Below are 18,132 nucleotides of genomic sequence, written 5' to 3'. Positions count from 1 at the left end.
TAGGGACTCCATTAGATCTCTGCACTCTAATGCCTCTTCTCAGAGGAGAAGGAACTCTCCACAAGGGGAGATTGACTTCCCCTCAGAGAAGAGAGCATGAAGCAAGGATGAGACAAGCTAAACTGAGGATTGAAAGGGAAGAACTTGCCCTGGCCAAAGAGAAGCTTGCCTTTGCTAGAGAGCAGCAGATGAGTGGGTTAGCTCCCACTGGTGGCAGCAATCTCCCAAGAGATAGAGAGAAGGGTTTAGACACTAAACACCTGACAAAAATAGTGCCCCCCTTTAAGCAAGGGGATGACATCCAGAAATGGATGGCTGCTTTGGAGAGGGCCGGCACTGTGCAGGGCATTCCCCAAAGTCAGTAGGCAGCTATACTGTGGCTCTCCTTTGATGGTAAAGGTAGAGACAAGCTTCTCACTACAAGAGTGGAGGATGCTAATGATTACCAGGTCCTGAAAAATGCACTGGTTGATGGGTTTGGCTTAACCACTGAGCAGTACAGGTTGCTGTTCAGAGACACCCAGAAAACTCAGTCTCAGGACTGGTCTGACTTTGTTGATTGTGCCACTAAGGCTTTGGAAGGCTGGCTACTGGGTAGCAAGGTTACTGACTTCACAGGATTGTATAATCTTATTATGAGAGAGCAAGTCTTAAATAATTGTCAGAACCAGTTATTACACCAGCACCTGGTAGACTCTGATCTGACCTCTCCACAAGAATTGGGTAAGAGGGCAGACAAATGGGTCAGAACCAGGATTAGGCCCAAGAACCAAGGTGGTGACCAGAAAAAGGAATCAACCAAGCCTCAAGAGAATGGTGGGAATAAATCTGCAGATCAAACCACATCAGGGCCCCAAAAATCCTCTGAGGGGGTGGGTCCCAGAATCCTTCTAATAATCAGAAGAAACCTTATTGTTATCCCTGTAAACAGGTGGGTCATTTGAAAACTGACAGCAGTTGCCCAAAGAATAACAATAAGGAGAACATACCCCCAAGTAACATTCCCAAACCTCCTGTTACTATTAATAGTAATCCCCCAGGTGGTGGGAGTGCCCCCAAGAATTTGGGTGCATTTACTTTGGGAGTTCCTGGGGACTCTGGCCTAACCAGGTCCCCAAACTTAGATACTCTTGTCTGTGAGACTGGCATGGGGTTTGCCAACTTCACAACTTGTCCCAACACTTTGGGCAAGTACAGACAGGAGCCCCTCATCAATGGTATAAAAGTTGAGGCCTATAGAGATACAGGGGCTAGCATCACTATGGTGACTGAGAGTCTAGTCCCCTCAAGGCAACTTTTACCTGGTGCCACATACCAGGTGACCAATATTGATGGAGTACAGAGAGATCATCCCATGGCAGTGGTCAATCTCAGCTGGGGAGGTGTCACTGGCCACAAGAGAGTGGCAGTGTCACCAAACTTGCCTGTAGATTGCCTACTGAGGAATGATTTAGAGCTCTCAGCCTGGGCTGAAGTAGAGCAAGAAACCCATTCTAAAATGGTAAACATCCATGGTAAGGTTAGTGGGGCAGTGATAGCCACAGCCCCAGTCCAAGATGTCCTCCCTGAACAGGTCAGGAGGGCTGTGCCAGTCACAGCCCAATCTCAGACAACTTCCTTCCCAGAACAGGTTGTCAAGGCTGTGATGGTCACAGCCCACACCCAAACTGAGCCCCCTCCTGAAAAGGTTGGGAGAGTTGTGATGGCCACAGCTCAAACTCAGACAGATAATAGTGTTGTGGAGCCTGAAACTATGGATCACTCCACTCAGACAGAGAGCATTGAGGAGGAAGAGAAATCTCCCTCCCACCAGACTTTAGGAAAGGGTCAGCCTCCTCAGGGAACTGATCTGACCCCTTGTGAAGAAACTGCCACAGCGGTAGTCAGGCCTAGCCTGGCAGAACCCCTGATGTCAGTGGACCCTTCCAAGGTGGGACCCAGTCTGGAGCAGGTAACCTGCCCCTCTCTACCCTGCCTCAGTCAGCCCAGGGCTGTAGAGGTCAGGGAGGCCAGTGGTGGACCCCAAAGGGCCCCCTGTCCAAAAGAATCCCCCAATCAGCAGATTAAGGGCACTGAAGCTAGCAGTTCTAGCCAAGTGAAAATAAAACAAACTCCTGAGGGATCCCCCTTAAATTTAGTTAGGGACCTCCCACAGATGGACACTGTTGGGCACAGCCAGACCTGGGACCTAAGGGCCCCAAACCTGACCTGTCCCTCCAGTAAGCCAAACAGAGGGACCCAACCTCCAGCTGTAGGTAGCCAGAGGTTGACCCTGAGAGCCCAAAACAACTCAGTCTTGGAAAGAAAGGCCTCTATGGTGGAAAATGATTGGAGGAAGCTGAGCCCAAAATTAGTGGAGCCTCACTTCAGTACTCCATTGCAGCACCAGCCTTTTCCTTTGCCAAAACACACCACAGGTAGAGATTCCCTATGGTGGAGACCCTCAGATACCCTTAGGGTGAGGGATTGCTTAGTGGACCATGAGATAGGGGGTAACCATGCCAGTGCTGGTACTTCCTTATATGGCCACTCAGGCAATATAGGCTTACCTGGCAAGGATAGCCTTATCTCCTTTCGTTTGGGGGGGGGTTATGTAGGAAGGTAGATCCCTGACTATGGTTGCCCCCAACTTTTTGCCTGGTGTTTTGCTGGTTTTCTGACTTAGTTGACCTGGGGCCCTGCTATTCAGGACCCCAGACCTACTGCTCTCTCTGTAAAATGGATTCCATGTACCTTAGGTACATATCTAATTGGATACTGAGTCACCTTATCAGTCCCTGTACAGTGTACCTTAGGTACCCAGGGCATAGGTGTACCCAGGGCCTACCAGGGGCTGCAGCATGTATTATGCCACCCCTGGCTGGCCATCCAAATCTGACACAACTGGCTGCTTGACAGCTGGGGCAAGGTGGTGTAATCACCCTTTGCTTTAGATATAGTATACCTATATCTAACCCTAAAAATGGACACCCAGATCTCCTATCAGTCACTCCTATGGCAGGCCTTGACAATCCTGGAGGCAGAGTGCTTGGAATCGTGTGAGATAGTGCTCTGGCATGAGCTGAGCCTGTCTGCGGCTTTCGGGATCCATCCCTTAGCCGTTTCCATGATATCGCATACCATATACTCTTAAGTGCATTATAATCCTCGCGGTTATATGCCAACTCTGGTATCGCTTTATCAACACATGTCGAGTAAGGTGTCATACGAATTGGAATACTAACCCCTCGCCAATTCTGGTGGCGGGGTTAGCATTCCACCCTTCTAGAGGGACACAACATGTATGTAACCTGTAACCCCGGTTAAAGTCAGACATAGCCTTAGCATCCACAAAATGGATGCTGCCACCGAGACACAAGTCTGCCCTCCTGCTGCTGGGAGTCCTCCCAGAGCAGGAGGCAAGGACAAAGGGTTTCCTGCCAGGGGCGGTGCCAGCACCGTCCCAGACAGGGTTTTGTGTATTCCAGGTAGGCAGGGCTACAGAGGAAGGTGACTGCAAGTGGCACCCCTGTGCTCACTGTGCATAGGCCGGCTGAAACCAGTTCCAGGGGCACTCCAGCCCCTGGCCTGGGGAAAGCCCGCCAAAGGAGAGGGGTGGAACCACCCCCCTCCTGGTCCCACCCATAGGGCAGGACTTAGTCGCGTGCCAGCCCCCTTTTCCCAGATAAAGGTAGGAACTGGCCCCCTTCCAAATTAGATCATCTTTGGAATCAAGACACGACTTTCTACGAAAGGACATCAAGATTTCTTCTTCAAGATTCTCCCTTGTGACTAAGGAGTAGTCACCCTGCATCCGCAGGCACCACCTTAAGAACACTGCGGTCTGCTGCAAGTCCTTCCTCCGGAATCCGACTGCCCAGCTCGACAAGACCCGGCTTCCCTGGCACCTCCGACCTCTACTCACCTCTACAGCCAAGCTGAGAACCGTGAGTGCGACGAGACCTCAAGGGACCGACTATTGCCAAGACTCCACGACTTCTGCACAGCAAGCCCGCCGGGTAATCTACTGGCGAGTGCTTTGGGGTCCGAGAAGCCCCGACCCTGAGCAGCTCCAGCACCGAAGATCAGCCCCCCAGCATCTCCACGATCGGCGTGGGGCCCTTCTGCTTTCAGCTGCTCACCGCGTTGTTTGGCTACTAGCCCGCTGGCTTGTGGCCTTCTGAACGACGCCCAACGACATCACTGCTGCTGGTCTGGTTGCTCCAGACTGGTTCTTGCTCCCTTCCAGAAGAGGAGCACCCCGGACCCTCCTGGTCCACTCAAGACGCCATTTTGAGTCCACCGCGTGGGCTTGAATTAGCCAAGGCTTTGTTGCCCAATCCTGGGTCCTTCAACGCCGACAGCTTCATCCATCGTGGGACAGCTCGCCCCTCCATCCTGGTCGCCGACAACGCCTCCTGGTCCGTGAGATCTGCAGAGCACAGCGTCGCCCACTCACCTAGTCGAGGTGACTACCCTCCGGTGCCCTCCTGGTGCCCCTGACTACTGGCTAGTAGTCACGAACTTGGTCCCCTCTGCTTTCAGGTGTCATCCATTTTCAAGATCCAGGCTTGGATCACTTCGAACTCTCTTCACTGGTCGCCTGCCAGCATCTTTCTTCCAGGCTCCTGGTTCGTCTACGAGGATTCCCGACGTCTTTTGAGACATATGCAGCTGCAGCCCCTGGGCTAGGTAACTTCGGCATTTCGGTGCCCCAGCATAGCCTCACTATCCAAGGGTCAGGATCCACTGTCGTTTTCTTCCTACCAGGTCGGGTTCGCCCGTGAACACTAACTTTAACTTTACTAGCTATCATAGACTTTGTCCCGCATCCCGCGTGAGAGTGCACACTCTGCACCCGAGTCCCCTGGGCCTCCTAGAAGTAATCTAACGATTCTATAGTCAAGTCCTAGCGATTCCAAAGCCTATTAGTACTGTACTTACCTGCTAGTAATTTCGCATTCCACTTTTTGAGTATATGGTTTCCCGTGCCCCTCGGGCATTTGTATATACTGTGCTAACTTAAGTATTTTTATAAGAGTTTTGTTGTGTGCTTAGCTCCCTGTCTCATAAAGAGCCAGGGTAGTCTTGTTATAAATAAATACACTGTTTATTTTCATAACAACTTGTGTGGTGTCCTTTCACTGGGTGTTCAAGGGGTAATGTGATGGTAAAACAGCTGGCTTAACACGCCCTCTAGAGTCTTAGCCTTAGACTGCTCGTATCCATGCTACTAGGATAGCTGGTCTATAAGGTTGACTTACAACCAATCATCAATAAGGGTTGTTTGGACTGATACATAGTGATCACTAGAATAGTGAGCACTGCATATCAGGCCAACTTCTCACAATCAGTAAGTAGAAGCCCGGGCAAATCGCTGAATGTGAGAGTACAACTTTTAATTTATTGACTCCTGCTAACGTCAATAGTCTCAAAAGGACCTTTCAATCTATTGGGTAGCCCCTAAAGAAGCAACATGCTCAGAAAACTGTTGCATAGGCTAGCACATAATTATTAGTCCTCTCAATTCCATTAAATATTACTTTTCTTTTGTATCATTTGTACCTCACATGTGTGACACATGAATGTGAGAACTTGGGGCATGAAGTACATGCAAGGTCACATCAGGACAACTTACCAGTTGAAGTATGCTGTATTTTTCCTTTATTTTCCCAAAAATATGAGATCTAATTGAGAATACTCTTAGGGCCTCATTTACAATATGTTGACGCACAGGAGCGCAGCAAGCCTTCGTGCAGAGTGATGTCATCATGTGGCCTAAGTTTAAATCAAAAGAGGCGGCAAGCAAATTAAACATAGCCACAGGTTCACAAGTGGGCTATCTTTAAGCATGTGAATTAGTTAAACCTACAATCAAGAGTGTTTCTATGGAGGAATGCTTAAATTAGTATACATACACAGCTTCATGTTGTTAAATAACAAAAAAAAATAAGATATCTGTGTTTGTTGTAGGAAAAATGGACAAATAAAATGCTGCAAAATTGCCGCTAAATTTCCATATTTGTGCCGCTAAATTTCCATTTTTGTGCCGCTAAATTTGCTAATCCATGCCGCTATATCCTGGGGGGTCTGATTTCAGGAGCGTGTTGGGCCCTGACCTGGATTGCTCCCACTACCAACTTTCCCCGTGGTGACGTCTGAGATGGAATTGCTACAATGGATAGCTCATTGGTCCCTCATAGATTCCTGGCATACACTGCACCTGGCAAGAGGGATTATTTATATTATTACCCACCACAAGATCTACATGTCCACCTGGACCAGATTCTTTGTCCTCCACCTATTCATGCACAAATAACGAATGGAGAGTACGTAGGCCGGACCTTCTCTGACCACAATCCCCCGTTATTTTGCAAAGAAATTGGGGTGCCCCCGTATGCCTGTCCCCACCTGGCAAATGCAGCCTGCCACATTAGAGTGCAGCATATTCAGAGACAGGACACAGCAAATGTTGACCTGTTATATTGAGGAAAACTGGTACACAGTGGCGTCCAGACTAACAGAATGGGAGGTGCTGAAGGTGGTCCTGAGGGGGCACTGCATTAAAACAGTGGCAGGGGTATAGATGGACCTGCATAAGGATTTAGTCAATTTAGAGGCGTCACTAGGCGCCTTGGAGGAGGACTCATGGAGGACTCCAGTGGGACGATGCACCCTTGTGAATGCCATGGAGTGGCATGCACAGTTGATGGCCCAGCTGCAAAGATTCGATTTCAGAGCATACCAGGCCAAGATGCATGCTGAAGGAGATATGGTCGACTGCCTTTTGGCCTGGCTCCTGCGCAGTGCAAACCCGCAGGCACCGATTACTTCAATCTGACAATCCCCGATCAGTACGGTCACTGACCAATTGGACCTACATGACACATTCACGTCATACTATAAAGCATGATATGACCCCCCCCCCTTTGCCAGAAATTTCCATATACGCACATTCTTTGAGATCCTTGAGCTAACCTCCATTGATTGTGCCACCCAGGAGGAACTACAGCAACCCATAACGGAACAGGAAATAAGGGCAGCTATATGTGGTCTAGCTACCCGTAAATCCCTTGGCCTGGATTTTCTCCCGGCCAAGCTTTATAAAGCTTATGAGGGTATCCTGGTCTCCAAGTTATTGGAGGTATATCAGACCGCCTTGGAAGAGGGGAAGTTACTGCGGACGCTTTGTGAGTCCCTCATAATCTCACTACTGAGACCTGACAAAGATCCTCTTGAGATGACATCATATCGCCCCCTGCCGAAGTTAGCCATGGATTATAAGATTCTCAGTAAAATCATAGCTAGCCTCCTATTGGGATATATATACCTCCTAGTACACACTGATCAGAATGGCTTTATTCCCAATCGCTCAATCATCCTCAACCTACATAGACTCTACAGAGTATTGGAGCTGGCCCAGTGGCACTGTGCCGCTTGTTTGTTAATAGACCTTGAAAGAGCAATCAACACATTGGACTAGGCATACCTGTGTGCGGCGCTATCGTGGTTTGAGCTTCAGGTGTAATTGCTTCATCTCATCCGTCTACTTTATATGGCCCCCACTGCCAGGGTCAAGACAGGTGAACTTATCTTGTCTTCCTTTGCGATCAGTTTGGGAACATGCCAGGCGTGTCCGCTGTTGTCCCCTCTCCATGTTGGCGTTAGAACCGCTGGCTCAATGGCTATGGCTTGATGGAGAGGAGTGGGGTATCCTACTGGGAAATGAGCATCATGCCGGCTCCCTGTAGGCAGACTATGTCCTCATCCACATAAGGGGCATTCAACAAGGACTTGGAGACATTGAGCTGATACTGGAGAAGTTCTGTCCGGAGAGCCATGGGTCTGGGAGTGAATTGGGCCAAGACCTGCCTGTTCCCTGTGAGCCCAGCATGCCCACCACAGTGCCTCATGGTGGGACCACACCAGGTATGATGGGAGCTGTCCACATTCTGTTATCTTGAAATAGGAATGTAGTACAACACAAAAGACATACTAGATGATACTCTTACCAGAGCGGTCGCCTCTCTGTGGCCTCAGATTGCCTTCTGGGGCGCACTTCCACGTATGTTACAGGGAGGTGTATCTCGTGCTAAGATGGTGATGCTCCCTTGACTCCTTTGCTTCTGCCATAGCCTGTCAGGGATGTATGACGTTACAACGCATACCTTTACAACGCATTTTTTACAATGCAACATCCATTACAACGCATTCCATTACAACTCATGCCGTTAAAAAGAATTTTTAAAAACTACCTTTACAATGCATTCCATTACAACGCATACTACCTTTACAACGCATAGCATTACAACGCATAACATTACATTGCATGTATGGTAAGTATTGGATAATGTAGGGGTAAAAATTACTATTCTAACTCCAGGGGGGTGCAACAGTAGGGTAAGTGTTGGATAGTGTAGAGGTAAAAATTACTATTCTAACTCCAGGGGGTGCAACAGTAGGGTAAGTGTTGGATAGTGTAAGGGTAAAAATTACTATTCTAACTCCAGGGGGGTGCAACAGTAGGGTAAGTATTGGATAGTGTAGGGGTAAAAATTACTATTCTAACTCCAGGGGGGTGCAACAGTAGGGTAAGTGTTGAATAGTGTAGGGGTAAAAATTACTATTCTAACTCCAGGGGGTGCAACAGTAGGGTAAGTGTTGGATAGTGTAAGGGTACTATGCGTTGTAATGTTATGCGTTGTAAAGGTATGCGTTGAAATGACATGCGTTATAGTGGTATGCGTTGTAGTGTCATGCGTTGTAATGGTTGCGTTGTAATGGCATGCGATGTAATGGATGTTGCGTTGTAAAAGTTTCGTTGTAATGGTAGTGCGATGTAAAAGTTGCATTGTAAAGGTTGTTTCCCCCTGTCAGTATATATCCCACACTCCACATTCCATACCCTGCATGGCATGTTGGGGTCCTTCATTTGGAATAAGGGGTGCAGACGTGTTGCCGTACGTAAACTTCAGCTTCAAGTTGATAAGGGGGGGATCTGGGCACCCCTGATTTTGAACATTACAATCTAACGGCTTAGTTACTGTGGGGGGGCAGTTGCGGACACTTTGCTGGCAGTCACAAGTAGAGGGGACCTACACACTATAGAGGCAGGCCTGTTGGGGCTGTATAGTTGCAGAAGGAGGTGAAGTTGTCACTAATCGATTTATTGACTTGCCTTGATTATAACCAAGCAAGCTATTGCCATGAACTGAAAGGCCGCTTGCCTTCTAGTAATGCCCTACTGGTATGTGGCAATGCTGGAGTGGAGCAGGGTCGAATCAGTGGCACTCTGCAGGCAGGAAAGGATTGCGCAGGGCTCCCATGGCATTGGAATGGGATACACTCACACACGAACTGCATGTCCTCTTCGAGGGGGCGAGGACCGGGAGGGGAGTTTGATTGATCACTATGAACCAACACATATATCTAAAGATGTCCCACCTATCCACCTTTCCGTTCCTCGCTCCCCCTTTTACTTGTGTGCCCCAACCCTCTCCTACCCCCTCCTGCTGTCATTATGGCCCTGAACCTATACTCTCTCTTATACTGTAACGTGCCCTCCCCCACCTGAATGCTGGAGTGCTGTACCCTCTTATGCTGTCTGCATACAAAGTGTCCCTATGGATGCTTCCCAGACTGAATCTGGGCCGGACTGACTACCGGGCAGTTTGGAATGCTGACAAGCTGGGGGATGCTTTCACTGCGGTGGGGGCTAATTTCGTTCATGGAGACCTGCGTGTGCTGCGAAATAATTAATGCAAAACGAATTTCGGTTAGCACACGCAGGTCTCCATGAACGAAATCACCCCCCAGCTCAGCAGCAATCCAAACTGCCCGGTAGCCAGTCCGGCCCTCCAGACTGTGCCATGGACATCTGCTCTTTTGAACACATAGCTCCTATGGAAAAACTGTCAGTGTCCTGCTAGTTACTTGTGTTGCATATGTTGCTTGTTGCATATAAAAAGTAGAAATAATATTTCCTGTCACAGCCAGTGCTTTAAATGGGCCGATACTCACCGGTACTGAGTACAGGCACTTCTCATGTTTACTGCTCTGAGTACCGTCACTTCTCCGCTGCCAAGGAGAGTACCGGTACTCATCAAAGACAGGCTCATTGTTGCTTTGACTCACGCGGACGAACGAGGCTGTCTGACAGCCAAAGCGCCTCAGTAGCCCAAGCGGAGCCACCTTCATACTATTCAGCAGGGCTCATCTACATAATGTCCGGTGTCGCAACCACACTGTGTTTGACAGAGCAGGGTCCGTTCAGGGCCTGCGCTGTCAATCACATTCACACCGTCCTGTGCATTTGTGCAGACTCTCAAATCCAGGCATCCCACTGACTGCAGCAATAGCAGCAATTAAGAAAGCCACGGGAGATAAGGGGTGTAAATGGTCTTTATCCCACCGGAGTGTTTTGTGTGACTGTCCTTCTGCTTCTGTCTGGGTGTTTGCCTGCTTGTGTGCGCATGTTTGTGTGTGTGTGTGTGTGAGAGAAAATCGAGTAAAAGAGGGAGAGAATCCAGACACTAGGGAGGGATTTTAAAGGACATTCTGGAAAGTTTTGTGTGAGCATTGATGTTTTTTGCTGTGAGTTAGGGTGACCAACCGTCCGTAAATTTCACGGACAGTCCGTAATTTCGGCCGTCTGTCCGTTGTCCGTGAAGGATTCTTTAACGGACGCCATTTGTCCGTCATTTTAACAGGGCACCGGTTGCCCCGCCCTAACGCCGGCACAGCTTGCCCCCACCTCCCTTCTTGACTCCGATGCTGCATCAAAGCTCAGATACCCCGCTGCACTGGAGAGGCACAGCGGGATGGCAACCCTGACACCTTTAGCCCTGGATGAGCTGTTAAGAGGTGCTTCGAAGGTGACTGAGAGGGAGGGGCTGCAGGTTCAGGAGCAGCGGCGTCCATTCACATGCAAACAGCCCTGAATGCATCATGTCTCTGCTATTTAGAGGGGGGCTCACACATTCCATTTCTACCCAGGGCCCCAAACATCCTAGACTCGGCCAGATTACACCCCTGATTACACCGAGGCAGCATGCGCTTCTCTGCACCGAGCATAATTACTGTCACTAAATTGTAAGCAAACCTCGGTTCTTCAAACATGCACTCTATAATGTAATAAAATAAAGAAATGGCACAATCGCACCCACACTGATTAGCAAAGTATGGAGGACAATCAGTTCAATCAGTTCTCTTAGAGTATCTCCTGTAAGTACTGTACATCACAGCGGGGGATGGCATTTTGGACAGAGAGCCTGTCTTCCTTGTCTTGTGCATGAGGGGGCGAAGAGCCCAAGATGATACTAGAATACTGCATTCCCACCCATGTGCCCACCCTGGTGGATCCTGTTCCCCCTCCTGTGATGGCACCTGTCCCCCCTCCTCTGATGGCGCCTGTCCCCCCTGTGATGGCTCCTGCCCCCCCCCCCCCTGTGATGGCTCCTGTCCCCCCTGTGGTGGATCATCTTTCTGCCCTGGGTGGATTCTGTCCCAGTCCTGGAATGGCCCCTGCAGCAAGGGTGGAGTTCTTGATGGGCCTCTTCTCAAAAGGGCTCAGCTCAAAATTAATATGAAAAGGTGGGCGAGTGAGTAAGTGAAGGGATGGGTGGATGGCTGGAAGAATTAGTGAAAGTGTAAATGGATGAATGAAAGAGTGAATAAATGGATAATGAGAGAGGATGGATGGATTGATGAGTGAGGGGAAGCATGGATGAGAGAAAATGTAAATAGCTGGATGTATGGGTGGAAGGGTAGCTGGATGATGGATGAGGGGAAAGATGGACAAGGGGAAGGATGGATGGATGAGGAGAAGGATCGATGGATGGATGGAGGGAAGGATGGGTGGATGAGGGGAAGGATGGATGGTGGATGAGGGGAAGGATGGATGATGGATGAAAGGATGGATGGATGAGGGGAAGGATGGATGGATGAGGGGATGGATGGAGGGGAAGGATGGATGGATTGGTGGGTGGGTGGGTGGGTGGGTGAAAGGATGGATGGATGGATGGATGGATGGATGGGGGATGGATGGAGGGGAAGGATGGATGAATGGATGGGTGGGTGAAAGGATGGATGGATGATGAGGGGATGGATGGATGGATGATGAGGGGGAGGATGGATGGATGGATGGAGGGGTGGGTGAAAGGATGGATGGATGATGAGGGGATGGATGGATGGATGGATGATGAGTGGGTGGGTGGAAGGATGGATGGATGATGAGGGGAAGGATGAATGGATGATGAGGGGAAGGATGGATGGATGATGAGTGGGTGGGTGGGTGGATGGATGGATGATGAGGGAAAGGATGGATGATGAGGGGAAGGATGGATGGATGATGAGTGGGTGGGTGAAAGGATGGATGGATGGAGAGTGGGTGGGTGGGTGAAAGGATGGATGGATGGATGGATGATGAGTGGGTGGGTGAAAGGATGGATGGATGAGTGGATGGGTGAATGGTGGGTGGGTGAAAGGATGAATGAGTGGATGGGTGGGTGGATGGTGGGTGGATGGTTGGGTGGATGATGGGTTGGTGGGTGGATGAGTGAAATGATGGATGGATTGCTGGATTGATAAGTGCAAGGGTGAATGAATGGACGTATGAGTGAAAGGGCGGATGTAAGGATGGATGAGTCAGTAAAAGGGAGGGTAGATGGACAAAAGGATGAATAGATGTGTGAAGGAGTGAAATGATAGATGGATGAGTGATAGGGTCAATGGATGGATTCATGAGTGGATGAGTAGATGGATGGATGGGTGGGTGGATGGATGGATGGAAGGAAGGTTGGCTAAGTGAAAAGGTCGATGGAGAGAGAAAGGGAGGATGGATGACTAAAAGAGTGGATGGGTGGAAGGATTGGTAAGTGAAAGGATGGCTGGATTGGTGAAAGGGTAAATGGCTGGATGGATGAGTGAATGGATGGATGGGATGAAGAGTGGATGGATAAGTGTGCAGATGGATAGGGTGAAAGGGTGGATGGATGGATAATGGATGGATGAGTGAAAGGATGGATGAAGGGATGGATGAGTGAAATGATAGATGGAAGGATACATGATGGATAGGTTTGTAAATGGTTGAATGTTTGGATATGGATCGGCTTACTTATATATTATTGCGCGACCTCTGATGTGTCTGTAAAACTTACCTATTGTCCTGCAGTTTTGTCCTGAATTTGTGTCCTGAATTTTGACCCTTTGTCCTGAATTTTTACACTCACCGTCCTGAATTTGCACCAATGCCAGTTGGTCACCCTACTGTGAGTGTGCAATCAAGAATACATAAGTATTCTGCCACATAGTAGAAGTGTCTAAAAATTTCTTGTATTTAGCCCCGCCCCTAGCCCCGCCCACTTGCTACACTCATAGCTTATTTTAAGAGTACCTGCACTTATTTTTTCCCATTTAAAGCACCGGTCACAACTGTCATTGCTGTATATGCTACTCTGACCCATTGGGGAACAGTGATCTCTGTCCGTAAACATAGTCATACTGACAGACAACCACAAGGGAAGATTGAATAAATGATCAATGTACCCTCGTCGTAGTCTGTCGAAAGGGTTACTGCTTATGTGTTATGACAATATGATGTTTAGTTTGTATGTACTGTGATTTGCTGATTATTATAAATTTGCTCACACCATGATGAACCTGCAGGAATTTTGATTTAATAAGAAGAATAAGGTATACAAGCCTTTGATTTTGCTGGTGAGCCAGAAGAGTTTCCTGGAGACTTAGATGCTGCTAGGTGTCTAGTCTATTTTTGTACTTATTTTGGTGCCCATTTAGAATGCAGGATAATTTCTGGTTTTAGCATACTCTTTATAATTCTGCATTGAAAATCGTCATGGCATTAACTCTATCTTTTAGCGGATGACTAATGTCATCCGCTAAAAGATGAATTACGGATTTACGGCTGAATTTGCGGACGATCCTGATAAGCATCGGACAGATGGGGCCTTATTTATGAAGGACTTGCGCCGCCGGTGCGTCAATTTTTCTCATGTTAAAAGTGACGCACCGGCAGCGCAAGTCCTTCGTAAATAAGGCCCATGGTCTTTAAATGTGTTGGGATGCGATGTGTTAAACGGGTACACTGGAGCAAAGTGTCAGTGAGTAGTTCTCGATGGTTGTGAAGGATCGAGGAGTGCTTGGGATTTATATAAAAGCAAGGGGTGCATTAGGGGATCTGCGATTATAGATGATGTGGCAGTGATGGCTGAGCTGTGGTTTAAGTGGCAGTGAGGAAACCTTCGGAGGTTGTCCCTATTTGAGTGAAGTTTAGCAAACAACCATTGGGTAGACAAGACTGTCGGGCAGCTAGAACTGTAAGAGCTTAGTGTTTGCTATAGTGGTGTTAGTTTCCCCTTTTTCATGTTCCCACAGCTGGTGTTTGTTTTCCATCCATTTTATCAGCTTGCTTCCTGCGATTCCGTTATCTGCAGTCACTGGCTTGGGCATCACTAGCGACTAGCACTTCGCACGTCTTGCACATACGTTACATTGCTAGGCAACGTAATATAAATATATCTGTGATGTTTACAGAGTAGAAATGCAGGAAGGGTTGAATCAATCCCCCATACAGATGAGTCCCATGTTGCGCATGCAAGACTTGTGTCATCAGATCGAGCTTAAGATATTTTCGAAGTATGTTGCAGTTTTATTTTCTCATGAAAGGGGTTATTAGTAACATCATATCTTTTGAGCTGCAGCAGCCTGGCAAGAACATTTCTATGTTAGAGCAGGCAATGTTTAAGCTAACGTATACCTCCAGAACCAATTCTTCATGAACTGTGACGGATATTCATTTTCTAGTGAGCAATTATAGTATGTGAATGTGACTGGGTGAAGTCAAGCAGGAGACATAAAGACACAACCTTATTAATGATCATAGAGGCCTTAGACATAGACTGGGGGTTCATTGCGATGTGAATAGCAGGGATTTAATGTTCCCAGTTTGCACAACAGACATAGTTGGTGGTTTTATTTAATATTTATGCAAATAGTTTAATTTTCATCACTGTAGGCGAAGGAAGCTACTTTTGAGACCACGTATTTTCTGCTAGCTGCGGTTAGCGTCTTAATCGGGTCAAATTTTCGCCTCGATGATGGCGTGCTGCTTAAAAGATGAACTGCTTTGCTCTATCTGCCTGAGCATATACCAGGACCCCGTGAGCTTTGGCTGCGAGCACTACTTATGCCGCAAGTGCATCACGGAGCACTGGAGCCGGCAAGAGCACCAAGTCACCCGGGATTGCCCAGAGTGCCGGAGGACGTTTGCTGAACCCACTCTCTCACCCAGCCTGAAGCTCTCCAACATTGTCGAGAGGTACGCTGCCTTCCCTCTTGATGCCATCCTCAATGCTCAGAGGAGCTCCTTTCCGTGTAAGGACCACGAAAAGGTCAAGCTCTTCTGCCTGACTGATCGGACCGTAGTCTGCTTCTTCTGTGACGAGCCGTCCCTCCATGAGCAGCACCAGGTGACCAACATTGACGAAGCCTTCGAGGAGCTCCAGCGGGAACTCAAGGAACAGCTCCGCGCCTTACAGGACAGCGAACGTGGACACACTGAGGCAATGCAGCTCCTAAAGCGCCAGCTTGCAGAGACCAAGATATCTGCAAAGGGTCTGCGGTCCACAATTGGCGAGGCATTTGAGCGCCTGCACCGTCTTCTGCGTGAACGTCAGAAGTCCATGCTAGAGGAGCTGGAGGCAGATACAGCACGGACCCTGACAGACATCGAGCAGAAGATGCAGCGCTACAGTCAACAGCTGCGCCAACTGCAAGAGGGCATACAGATCCTACAGGAGAAGCTGGGGGAGATGGACCGTCATGCAGTTAAGGATGGGGGGCATCCCATCCTTAACTGAGAAGCTCAAAGGGAAGATCCATGAGACAAACCTGACTTACGAAGACTTTCCTACCTCCAAGTACACTGGACCTTTACAGTACACAATCTGGAAGTCTCTTTTCCAGGATATCCATCCAGTTCCAGCTGCACTCACACTTGATCCCCAAACTGCCCATCAGCGCCTCATCCTGTCGGACGACTGCACCATTGTGGCCTATGGAAACCTGCACCCTCAGCCTCTTCAAGATTCTCCAAAACGCTTTGATGTAGAGGTTTCGGTCCTGGGCACACAAGCTTTGGACAGTGGTGTCCACTACTGGGAGGTGGTGGTCTCTGAGAAAACACAGTGGATGATTGGCCTGGCACATGAGGCTGTAAGTCGGAAGGGGAGCATCCAGATCCAGCCAAGCCGTGGCTTTTACTGCATAGTCATGCATGATGGCAACCAGTATAGTGCCTGCACTGAGCCCCGGACATGGCTGAATGTACGGGGCAAGCTGGAGAAGGTAGGAGTATTCCTGGATTATGACAAGGGACTTCTCATTTTCTACAATGCTGATGACATGTCCTGGCTCTACACATTCCGGGAGAAATTTCCTGGCAAACTGTGCTCGTACTTCAGCCCTGGCCAGAGCCATGCCAATGGCAAGAATGTCCAGCCCTTGCGAATAAACACCGTCCGGATATAAGGGCTAGTGCAAACTTTTGGGCTATCATCAGGGCTATTGATATCTTTATGAAAGTAACTTTTGAATGTCTGTAAAACATGATTTTGGAGAGATTCTTATTGTGAGATCCTGTAAAGACAATGGTTTTGTTGCATGTTTTTTTGTTGTTATTTGAGAACCACTATCTAAATCCATTTAAAAATCTTAATCCGTTTGGGACCAGACTTTGTATAATTTTCATATCTGAATGCACGCAAAAGCACACCGCGTTAGGAACGCCTTTTTTATTTGCCATATTGCGTAATAGACTTGATCAAACCTCCTCTGACAGCTGAAGAGTCCTGAATCAGGATCTGATGAAATTCGCTTCCCAAATCACATAGGTGATTTGCTGTTTGGGACGTGACTGATGTCTGTTCTTCCTATTCATTTCTTGCATCTAATAACACAAACTAAGTTTCAGAAGGCTCCGACTCCATACTAGCAACTTTATTATAGGCTCTTAATCAACAGGTACGTTACATGTTTGCAAAGCTTGATACACAAACTAATAGTTGTACATTCCAGTGTCTTGGGACAAAGTTGTTTGAATAGAGGCGGAGTTCCCATAATTAGGTGAAGGGCACCCCACTATACACTACCCAATGTTTTAGGATGAAAATTAGATATATGAGGCCAATCATCGGTCCTCTGTAGCCATAGAAATACAAACAGCAAGTACGATGGCCTTATGCAAGGGCTATATTCCAATGATCGTATATGCATTTGTCAAAAATAAAGCATGGCCTACATGCCTAAGGCAGAATATCTGCCCTTACTCTATAATCATCGGGCATCTACTGTCAGTAAAAAAGATAATGTCCAATCTATGGCAGTCCTCACTGTCTAAACCTCATCACAGTTATAACAATCTATATTAGCTCTTTTCATGGTGTAGTCACAGAGTGGGTCGTGTTTAAGCACAGGGCCGAACTGGGAACACAAACAAGCCTTGGCAATAATGTCGGGCCGGCCCCTGGAGGGTGGGGGGGGTTGCTGGTGGGAAACACTGCTGCTTTTTTTTTTTTTTAAACAGGGGGTCGATATTGTATAACTGCAGCAAAACCGGCCCACAGTAACAAATACAGCCCCCACTGGTCAAAAAATGCCCCCCACCCTTCTGTCCCACCAGGAAAATCTGCTATGCCTGTTACAGCCAGTCTGGCCTTGTTTAAGCATCTCTGCTAACTTTTGCTTTTATCAGGTAGAGCCTTGGAGTGGGACACCCTTACCCCCATGTCCCATGAGGCCTTCTCTGTTTTCGCCTCACTAAAGGCTGAAATGGGCAATCTCCTGAAAACAACAAAGCGTGCAGGGAGCTCATTCGCTCTTGCTTCTGAATTTGTCCATCCCAGAATACCACCCAATAATTGTACATTTTATTTCAACGGTTGAGAGCATACATTCCATTGAAGCTAGAGTGTATTGCTTCATCATGCAACCACTTAAATTTAATTTTCAAGGTTCAGGATATTGCACGCTCTTTGTGAGGCCCAGCTAATTCACAGAATAGGACAACCCCTCAGCCCAAGAGCTCCAGATCTTCTTCCTACCATTGACTTGGGTGGCAGTTTCCATCTACGTGAT

The 18,132-nt window shown here is 48.1% G+C and overlaps 1 pseudogene; it reads left to right on the top strand.

Moving 5' to 3' along the window:
* The first annotated feature begins 14,050 nt into the window (after positions 1-14,050).
* Positions 14,051-17,501, top strand: LOC144827390 (E3 ubiquitin-protein ligase TRIM62 pseudogene; annotated as a pseudogene).
* The last annotated feature ends 631 nt before the right edge of the window (positions 17,502-18,132 follow it).

The sequence above is a fragment of the Lissotriton helveticus genome, chromosome 4_1 (assembly GCF_964261635.1).
Source record: "Lissotriton helveticus chromosome 4_1, aLisHel1.1, whole genome shotgun sequence".
Lineage (NCBI taxonomy): Eukaryota > Metazoa > Chordata > Amphibia > Caudata > Salamandridae > Lissotriton > Lissotriton helveticus.
The sequence above is the reverse complement of the archived record's forward strand: the minus strand, read 5'-3'. Positions and strand labels throughout refer to the sequence as shown.